Source organism: Sinocyclocheilus rhinocerous, unplaced genomic scaffold (genome assembly GCF_001515625.1).
Source record: "Sinocyclocheilus rhinocerous isolate Xijiao unplaced genomic scaffold, SAMN03320098_v1.1 scaffold1232, whole genome shotgun sequence".
Classification (NCBI taxonomy): domain Eukaryota; kingdom Metazoa; phylum Chordata; class Actinopteri; order Cypriniformes; family Cyprinidae; genus Sinocyclocheilus; species Sinocyclocheilus rhinocerous.
In genome coordinates, this window is record NW_015657490.1 from 568,133 (window position 1) to 579,085 (window position 10,953).

A 10,953-nucleotide genomic window follows, 5' to 3' on the forward strand; every position below is an offset into this window, starting at 1 on the left:
TCACACTCACTCACTCACTCACTCACTCACTCACTCACACACACACCTTATGGACCCTGCCACAGCTATTGTATATGGAGCCAATTATATTTGCTGTAGCCTAACCCTTACAGAGCCCTTTGGCATTTTTATGATGAACCATTGGGAGCTCTCACAATATTGCTATTGTTATATCTCACAAAAACAAGTATTTACTATTTTACTAAACCTACTCACACAGTGTTACTCTTTTGGGGTTAGATGTATAATGCAGACTTCTACAGCCACTCTCTCTCTTTCACACACACACACACGGTGGCATTGGATCAGTAATTTATGAGCATGCTAACTCATGTGCGCACACACATGCTAAGACTTAAACACACACATGCACCCTTTGAACTATGCATAAGTCTCTACGCTCGAGATCAATGTGTTTGCTAAAGGTACGAGAGGAAGTTTGCATGGATGTTTTTTTCATGGTAAAGAGGTGAGGTTTCTCGTTTTTCATGTTTTGTTTCATTCTTGTGCTTCTCAGCCCTGTCTGCAAACACACTCAAGCCCTGAAGAGTCACAAACAAAGCTGGCGCTTCCGACGCTTTCCTCCTCGGCCATAATCTCGTCCGCAAATCAGATTCTTCATTATCACTTAAACCGATGTGGCAGACAATAAATGTTCATTAATTTTTCACTAATAGAAAGGAGCCAAAAAGATTTTTGGATAAGCTAGGTTTATTCTTTGAAGTATCTTGAAGTACAACATACATACCGCGGTATTGATATGCTACTGCACCATGATACTGCCACAGTTATGCTATGTTTCTTAAAGTTAAAGTTCACCCAATAATAAAAATTCTGTTATCATTTACTGGTATCCTTTGACTTCCACAGTCTTTTTTTTTCCACAGTATGGAAGTCAATGGCTACTGTCAACTGTTTGGTTACCAAAACTCTTCAAAATATCTTGCTCAACAGAAAAAACAAACTCATACAGGTTTGGAACAACATGAGGGTGAGTAAATGATGACAGAATATTCATTTTTGGGTGACCTGTCCCTTTAACACAGTTAAGTACACTTTAACACTAAGTACACTGCAGTTTGTAATGATATCAAATTAAAAGTTTCACTTTAAAGGACATTTTAAATCATTATGTTTTAATCTTTTGTTGTGCTTTAAAGAAGTGCACTAATTGTGATGTGTTGACTTACATATTAAAGCGCATGTAAAGCACTTGATTCTAATTTTAACTGCAGTGTGTTATGTTGTGTAACTTAATACATTTTAAATGTATTAAATTTCAACCTCGTCATTACAAATGTATAATTACAAATATGCATATTTAAATACATGACATACAACTTTCAATGTAAATGAAATTGAAGTATATTTTAGTTCATCATAAATGCTCGTCTGTACATTGGGCTGTGCACTTTTTAATTTCAAAGACAATAGAAGTAATTATGAAATTCTATATAAAGATGTACTGCATAAGTGGTCAAAAAACACTCTAAAGTTCACCTAACTGCATTTAATATAAATGTGACCCTGGACCACAAAACCAGTCATAAGGGTCATTGATGTATGGTTTGTTAGGATCGGACAATATTTGGTCGAGATACAACTATTTGAAAATCTGGAATCTGAGGGTGCAAAAAAATCTAAATATTGAGAAAATCATCTTTAAAGTTGTCCAAATGAAGTTCTTAGCAATGCATATTACTAATCAAAAATTTAGTTTTGATATATTTATGGTAGGACATTTACAAAATATCTTCATGGAACATGATCTTTACTTAATATCCTAATGATTTTTGGCATAAAAGAAAAATGTATAATTTTGACCCATACAATGTATTGTTGGCTATTGCTACAAATATACCCCAGCGACTTAACACTGCTTTTGTGCTCCAGGGTCACAAATGTGAACTATAATATATTTTTAATTTAATAACAAATAAAATGTGTCTGAAACATACAGTACATTCATTGCACACTTAAGTAAATTATTTCCATGATAAAAGCATGCTAAAGTGTACATTCCTTCGCTCTTATAAGCACAAAAGTAAGTCTAGTAAGTCTATGTGTTTGTAGTCACTTTAGTACTTTAGTAGTTCAAATCTCACACTTGAGTTTGTCAGCCAAGGCCTCCAGCTGCGATCCTCTCGTTTCCTCCCTTGTGCGCTCGGCTGTCATGATGTCATCCACCTGTGCAGACAAGAATCTGCTTTCTATGTGGCAACACTCAACTAAATAAACTGGTTACTGCTTCGGTAACCAAAGAACACAGTCAGGAAGACTTCACACATCATCCTAAACAATAATGACAGAACGGGACAGGACGGAGGTCTAGATAAATCGGCGTTTGATCGGACCGTAAGACATGCTGATAAGGGTCTGTCTGGGGCGGGAAATGACTCATGACTGTGTGTTTGTATCTGTATATCAGCAGACCTGCGTTACAGTGTCTGTGTGTGTGACTGACATTACAGAATGACTGTGGCATTAGGTGTGTGTGTGTGTGTGTGTTCGGTCGATACGCGAGATTGCCTGTGCGGTAGAGCGCATGTTGTGCCACTTTGATTTGGTCTTTTTGCAGTGACAGGAGTCAGAGGGGTTTTCTGGCTCGGCACTCTGGGTGTAGATGTGACGGGACCGTTCTTGCCAAGTGGGCTATGATGGCAGCCCTGCACATGGGCATGTCCGTACAGGGCCTTGTCAAGCTTCCTGTACGCTGTATAAACTTGTGAGCGAGCAAATTGCTCACAGATAATCGTAGGCATTATTCCCACCTAGATAATCATGCTGCCGCAAAGGGTTGTGGGTGATGATAGCGATAGTGGCTCTGGAAAGGGTGATGTCATTGAGGAGTGCAGAAGGCAGTCTGGTGCTGGTGGGCCGATAAAAGGCAAGGGCTCTGGTGGGACGAGTAATGCTCCTTCACAGGAGAACTAATGCTTAAAGTTCATATCAATAATCCACTTTAGACATTCTACTGACTATAAGTAAGTACATGTACTTTGCAACTGCATGTCAACTAACTCTCATTAGAGTATTAGTAGACTGTTAGATTAGGGTTAAGGCTAGTAGAATAAGTTAACGTGCCTATAAGTTACTTACAGTCAGCAGAATGTCTAAAGTAGACAAAACAAAATGTTACTGACCTAATGGAGTTCTGCAGTTATCTATGGAAGCCCGTTTCTGCCGCAGGAAAATAAATAAATAAATGTAATTATTAATTTTTTATCTCAATTCTGACTTTATCATTTCTGTTTTAGTTGTATTTCTCACAATTCGGACTTTTCTTCTCAATATTGGAACTGTGAAAAGACAGAATTGTGAGATTTTAAAAAAATCTGAACTGTGAGATAAAAGTCTGAATTATGAGATAAAGTCAGAATTGTGAGACAAAGGTCAGAATTATGAGATAAAGTCAGAATTGTAAGATAAAAATTCTGAAATGTGAGATAAAGTCAGAATTGTGAGATTAAAAAAAAGTCAGAATTATGAGAAAGTCAGAATTGTAAGATAAAAGTTATGAAATGTGAGAAAGTCAGAATTGTGAGATAAAAAAGTCTGAATTATGAGATAACGTCAGAATTGTAAGATAAAAATTCTGAAATGTGAGAAAGTCAGAATTGTGAGATAATTTTTTTTTCTAAATTATGAGATAAAGTCAGAATTGTGAGATAAAAAAGTCTGAATTATGAGATAAAGTCAGAATTGTGAGATAAAAAAATTCAAAATTATGAGATAAAGTCAGAATTGTGAGATAAAAAAGTCAGAATTGTGACAGTCAGAATTGCAAGTTTATGTCTCAGATTTAAGACTTCTCAGAATTGAGAGTTTATATCTTGCAATTCTGACTTTTTTTCAGAATTGTGACTTTTTCTTGCAGTTGCAAGTTTGTAGGCTTTTTTCGCAATTCTCACAGTTGTGAGATATAAACATGCAATTTGTTTGTGAGTTTGTAAGTCATCATTGCGAGATACAAAGTCGTAATTCTGAGGAAAAACATCAGAACTGCAAGGTGTTAACTCACTATTACTACTCAAATTGCGAGACAGTAACTCACAATTGTGATTTTATAACTTTCAATTGCAAGATATGAACTCACAGTTCTGAGAAGAAAAGTCCTGAGAACTTCTGAGGAATGCAAAAGTAATCATATATTCATCTATCTCATATATTTCTCCTAAAACTTATTTGGAGACATAGCAGTTGACACAAATGAGACGATTGTTGACATGCAGTAAGAGCTACATAACTAATGTGGATATCATAGATCAGACATTAAGTTTAAATAGGTGAAGAATTCATTAAGTTCATATTGAGAGCTGTCTTTTGACTGCAGGTTTTGGCACAGTTTGAGACATTCTGTCACAGAAAGATCTGAGAAGTGAGAGATCTTTTGAGATATTTCCTAGCCAGTTTTCTTTCCTATGCGTTAAGGGGACTCGCCCCAGTTCTTGAGTGGATATTTTAAAATCCTGCGTCCCTGAGGCGTGAAGTGCTGGGCTACGGTAGTGCGTTTACTGTGTAAACAGACCCTTGTGAGGTCTTCAGAGCCGTGTACTGCTCCTCTACATCAACCCCATTCTAGGCCCCTCTGCTACTTCTCCTGGAGCACGTAGCCACCCCGTCCCTCCCCTCACCTGCCCGCGTGTGCAGCTGCCCTCATTATACTCCCCTCTTCTGTCCACTGGCACACACTCAACATGCATGTCGTCTGACGCATTGACGGCATCGGTTCCCCCGCTGACGCTCAGCGCTCTGAGAATGAGCTGAGTGATAACACATGACAACATGTTTACAAGAGGCTTGAATGCCTCTCGCATTAAATATATAGTTTAGGCATGAAACTCTAACTAATCGCTAATTGGCTCGTTCAACGCCGTGGCACCAGCTAATAAAAGTACTTCCTAGTCCACAAAACCATATATATATAGTATCCTAGCCTGAGTTTGGCACGTTGCGTGATTATGAAAGCTTATGTTAGCCCTCCTCCTCCCCAGCACCACCTGTAGAGATCTGGGGGGGTTCTACATTTCTTGAAGCAGCCTTCCTTTGTTATTTTTGTATTTGCTCAGCAGCAGCAGCAGTGTAGCAGACCTCGTCCGCCAAAATCAAGCTTATGTATATTTCATAAGCATTCCAAGAAATGCTGGTTGAAATTATCACTCCGAGAGTTGTCATGACTGAACTTTGTTTTTTCATGATGGCATCAAATTGTGCCATTGTAGCCCAGTTAGTACCTGCAGCCTAGTCCACAAAACCATATATATATATATAGTATCCTAGCCTGAGTTTGGCACGTTGCGTGATTATGAAAGCTTATGTTAACCCTCCTCCTCCCCAGCACCACCTGTAGAGATCTGGGGGGGTTCTACATTTCTTGAAGCAGCCTTCCTTTGTTATTTTTGTATTTGCTCAGCAGCAGCAGCAGTGTAGCAGACCTCGTCCGCCAAAATCAAGCTTATGTATATTTCATAAGCATTCCAAGAAATGCTGGTTGAAATTATCACTCCGAGAGTTGTCATGACTGAACTTTGTTTTTTCATGATGGCATCAAATTGTGCCATTGTAGCCCAGTTAGTACCTGCAGCCACCGCAATTCTGCTCAAACCAGTTGTGTATTTGTTTGTTTGATCTTCACCAGATTACAATAGCAGCGAATCTCATCGAATGCTGACTGGATGGATTTCAAGAGATTAATAACTTTGAATAAGCATGTTTGGTTTCATGTCTTCTCTCCTCTAATCCTTTATTGACTGTCCAACCGGTTGGCAAAGAACATTGTGCAGTTCCCTTTGTGTGAAGTTTTAAAGAGTGCAAACAAAGATCTCTCACCCCACATACTCGCTCTCTCTTTCCGCGGTTAATGTTACATGAGCTATTGAGATGAGCTTTGACTCAATTAGCACTGGGTTTGTAGAACCAAAGATGCCAAAGTGGAAAACTCTGACAGGTGCTGATGAATCCGCTGGTCACTTTATGTTTTTCACTGTATTGAAACAAGCGTGCTGCTAAATGCTGTGAAGAATCTGCTGAAGGTAAGTTGTCACAAAGAGCCAGTTATGGCCCAAACAGAGTGGTGCAGATATGATGTCAGAACCCGGAAGACTTACTCGTTCCTTTGAGATTTTCCTACGGTGTTTTATAATGGTGTTTTTCAATTCATGAGTAAAATAAAGCCTTTGGTAAACATAACTTGATATTTTGACGTCTTGTTCTACAACGTAAACTGCACACATTCACACCCCTTATCTAGTTACTTATTAGAAAGATTAATTTAAAAAATAAACATAACTGCTTCAAAATTTGTGTTTTCCGTATGGGTGCATGCAGTTTACCTTGTAGAACAAAACAGCAAAGTGTCATAACAGCAAAGTGCTGGTTAGGTCTGTTTTGAAGAATGGCAGCTGGTTTGAGCTGGTTTAAGCTGGTCATGTGCTGGTTATAAGCTGGTCCTGAACTGGTTTAAGCTGGTCATTTGCTGGTCCTAAGCAACTAGCTCCTGCTCAGGACCAGCTCATAACCAGCTCAACTAAGGACCATCTTAAACCAGCTGCCATTCTTCAAAACAGACCTAACCAGCATATGCTGTTTTTTTCAACAGGGCGTGTTCTGACGTCATGCCTGCATAACTCTACGTAACCAGGATTTAAAGCTGGTGTGTCTAACTTGGCTGCCGGTCTACACATCCAACCCAAATGCTGAATCTGACCTTTGCTGCCACCATTCAGCTGGATGTTCAGCCTGCTTGTCTCGTTTCAGAGGTCCAGAAGTCATAGTTTGGGTGAAGACTGGACGCCGCACATTGAGCTCCTCATCTGGGTTGTCTCGAGGCGTCTCAAATGAGTGTGGGGCTCTCGTATCGCCTCAGCTGACCTCCTTGTCCAGGACAGTGACGTATGGGAACCATCTTTCCCAACCCTAAGACACCGCCAGCTTACAACACCTCAACGTCTCTCATCCTCTCAGCATGGGACGCGCCTCACATATGGGATCCATGCAGTATAACGACGGGCCATTAGCTGCTGTACCATCACTCTTTACATCATTATTCACGTGTACGGATGTTTCTCCTGTACGGGGGTCATGAGACAGCGCTGTAATGCAGATCGCAGACACGACAGACCCATGCTCTTTTTTGAGAGTTTTTCCCAATCCAGTTTCCAAGCAATCTGAAAAAACATTATTTGTGGTGCTTGCTAAAGCAAAGGTCACTGTTATTATTAGCCATACTTAGGGTTAGTGACTTGAACAATTTGCAGTACTACACATGAATTATCCCTCAAATCATGTGCCTCATTGTGGAGAGGTTTACTAGGACTTTTCTAAGAGGTCAGCCTTAAAGGCAAGAAAATCCCTTAGACTTACATTGAAAATGGGCTCCATACATATCTACAGAGCAGAATAGCATAGAGACTTGTGGGCTTGTTTGAAATGAGCCAATAACTATATATATATATATACACAGTATATAAATATGCATACATGCACATTAATTAAGTATAGCTCCTGTAGAGTCTTTCATAACATCAAGCAAGCATCAAGCAAGTACGGTTGAGCTGCTGTTGACCATGCTTGATGCGCTCTGTGTATGTATGCTGATCAGTGTTTACAAGTGAATAAAAGCCTAAACATACTTCATTTGTCATGAAATATCAACTTCTTTCACAAGATACCCAGAACACAGTGGCAACCTAAAAATAAGCTAGAAACAACTCACAATACCTTAGCAACTACATAGCAATTCCCTGGCAACCACCAACTCCATCCTAGCATTGTGGCGGCGAGTTTTGCCAGCCAAACTAAATAAAATGTAAAAACTGAGCTTTTTTTCCCCATTATTTCTTTTAGAAGAGAGGATATTAATGGTGATAGATCTCTGTAGTGCAATTGGAAGATATCAGATTCAAAATTTCCATAAAATGCTTTGTACTTGTAGAAAACTCTGGCTCACAAATGCAGCAACCGATGAGCATAAAGGAAGGAATTAAGTCACATACTGTACTGTACTGTACACTCGCTTCAAACTGTAGCTGTCAATCACCTCGTAGCACTTACAACACCTTCGAGACATTAAGGAGCCTGTGTTTGTTTCCTTTGTGTTTGTAAATCTCTTCAGGAAAGGACGAAAGCAAGACAGACAGACGGTAAGACATTCTTTCTGGGTATGAAGTGTCATGTTTCAGTCTGGAACAAACCGTCTCTTGTCTGTGGATGTGCAGAACTGTCCTGGTGCCATGAGGGCTGTTTTCCCCTCGCTCTGATTTGAAGATCACGGTTCAAATGGGGGACACGTTTATATAGATGCTGTCCTGGCGATATCTGAGCGCTTGCCAGTGAAGCAGTCACCACATCAGCTTCTGAAAGAGATAAACATGTTCATGCCATCTAGAGTTTCATACCTGTGCAGTCCAGGCATCAGTTCAGGGAATTTGTGCAGCCGAGCAAAGCCTGATGGAATATTTTTTGCAGTGATTATCTTCTGTATAGGCCCGTTTCACACGGCACATAAGACACTCTGAGTTTCTACAGTGAGTATTTCTTGGAATTAATAACTGACATAAATTATGACATGGTTAGCAGGATTCAGCCACTGAGAATTCTTGCAAACCTTACCATTACTGAATCTAATTGACATGAGAAGAGAGGCCACATCTGAATCTGAATGAAACCGAAAGCCCAAAGTGTAGCTATGAACTGCTGAAGTCATGTGGATCCTCTGAACAGAAGTGCCGTGTGTTTGTAGCACGCTCTACAGATATTTGATGCTTTCTCGTTGCATCATTACTGCAAAAGATTGGTTCAAGGCGTTTAGCGAGCTACATGTGTAAAAACGGGCCCTGCTTTTGCGTGCGGTGCGAAACAGGCCTAATGTTCACAGAGCCGTCCTGCATCTCTGCAAACTTCATTAAAGCCCTAATATGTTTCTTATTTAAGGTGAAATTGTAGCAGACTACCATTGTAGAAATGGAAAGCATAAATGCGCAGCACGTTATGGCCAGCTCAACTCATTTCCTGTACTGTGTGCATGGAGTGTCTAATTCAGGATGAGCTGAAGACCTTTCCAGAATATCTGAAATCTGGATTTCTTGATATATACGCAGAGATGCGTTTAGACTTGGTGCCACCGGGCTGGTTTCTTCCAGCGAGCTCCTACCTGTCCCGCCTGCTGCCGGGGGCCATGTGTAATCAGAGGTTTTTCAGACGTGCTGCCGAGACTCATAATTCTGCCACCAAATATAAAGCTGCATCAGTTTGTGTGTGGCATGACTCTTATCATGAAGTCTGCATGCATGCTCAGTTTGCGTCATTAACGCTGCTCATTTGACAGTTGTTAACTGATCGGACGCTTCAGCATTTCCACACTGCAGACGAGAGAACGTAACAGTTTTATTGTGGGCTTCATAAAATGCCTCTTCCTAAAATCTCCATGAATCGGTCCTCGGATTTCAGTCTTTCCAGCGCTGCCTCACAGCAGAAGTCTCAAATAAGGAGAGATTTAGATGAGCGCCGTTGGCTTGGATCAGCTGGCTTCCTCCTCTTCAACTGGTGATTTCACATGAGTGGGAAAATGATTCATAAATCCAGCTTACATTCTCGGTGGCAGGCAGCAAATCCCTTCAGTGAGCCTCGGCATCCACGCTGATCTGCTCTGATGAGTGCCAGTGCGTCAACAGTGAGCGCTGGGACGCTGCCATGTCAGATAGGATCGCAGCAGAGAGAGCGCAGGCCTCCAAGCCGCTCCTGAGAGAGTTTTTGGCTGCTCCCGCTCCACCGCTAAAGCGCCGGCCAGAGATAAATCCAGACCGAAGAGACGTTTTTAGTAGCGATGAGGCGGCGTTGTAAATCTTTGCCATTTTTTGGCTTTTTGCTCATTTTGTGTGACCAGTATATTTCATGCCTCTGTTGAGAGTTTAGGACAAAAAGAACTGGAAGCATATTTCTTGACATGCAGATCACAAGAACTCAAGTTACCTTTAAAACAATACAGCCTTGCACCAGCACTGCAAAAAATGATTTTCTTACTTGGTATTTTTGTCTTGTTTTCCAGTACAAATATCTAAACATTTTTCATTAGTGATATTTACTAATAAATACTACATATTTTCTGATGAAAATCTGAGTGGTGCTTACCTTTGCAAAACGTGTCGCTTGTCATAAGCTGAAGCGCTTTGCTAGCTGAATCTGATAAGTACACAGCATTAATGTAATATTACAATTAGCATCTGATTGTAGGGGGTTGTGGCTGATTGTTGGGTAGTTTCTGGCGTGTTCCAAGAGGGTTGCTTTCTGGCCCAAGTCAAAAGAGCCGACTGTGATACTGTTGAGTAAATGCAGCATGGGTCGCCTCTCCTTCAGTGCTGGATTTCACTACACGACTTTTAAAATCGAAACAGATTTTAAAACACTAGGCATCATACATGTGCAGACTTTGTAAATAGATACAGAGGAAAAATTGGGCATCACACACTACCAGACTTTCAAGCCGTTCCGATCACAACAAACTCAACTCAGAACATGCACCTTGTTGCTAAAAGAAAACTTGCTTGATATCCTCTGACTGAATGGATCCATGATGTTGCATGATGATGGTGATGATAATGGTAGTGTATTGTAATAATTATAATAATAATGTAATATTGTTTACATTAGAGATCAGAGAGGAAGATCAGAGGTGTGTTCATGAGATCATGTTGTCATATAATGTGCTTTGTGCAAAAAAGAGAAAAAAAAGAAAGAAAAAAAAATCCAGTCCATACTGTAAATAATGGTGAAAATCGTGTAGTGTATTCCAGCCTTTAGTTGTTCTTAATGTAAAAGGTTATTTTTCATCATTTATCTGGCATCTTGAAAGAAAATCAAGGATTGACAGCACGCCTCTCCGCAGAATTTGAAGCATCATTCATGTCGTGACAGATGACGATGAAGCATTATTGTGTGTTATGCTGAACTGGGCTG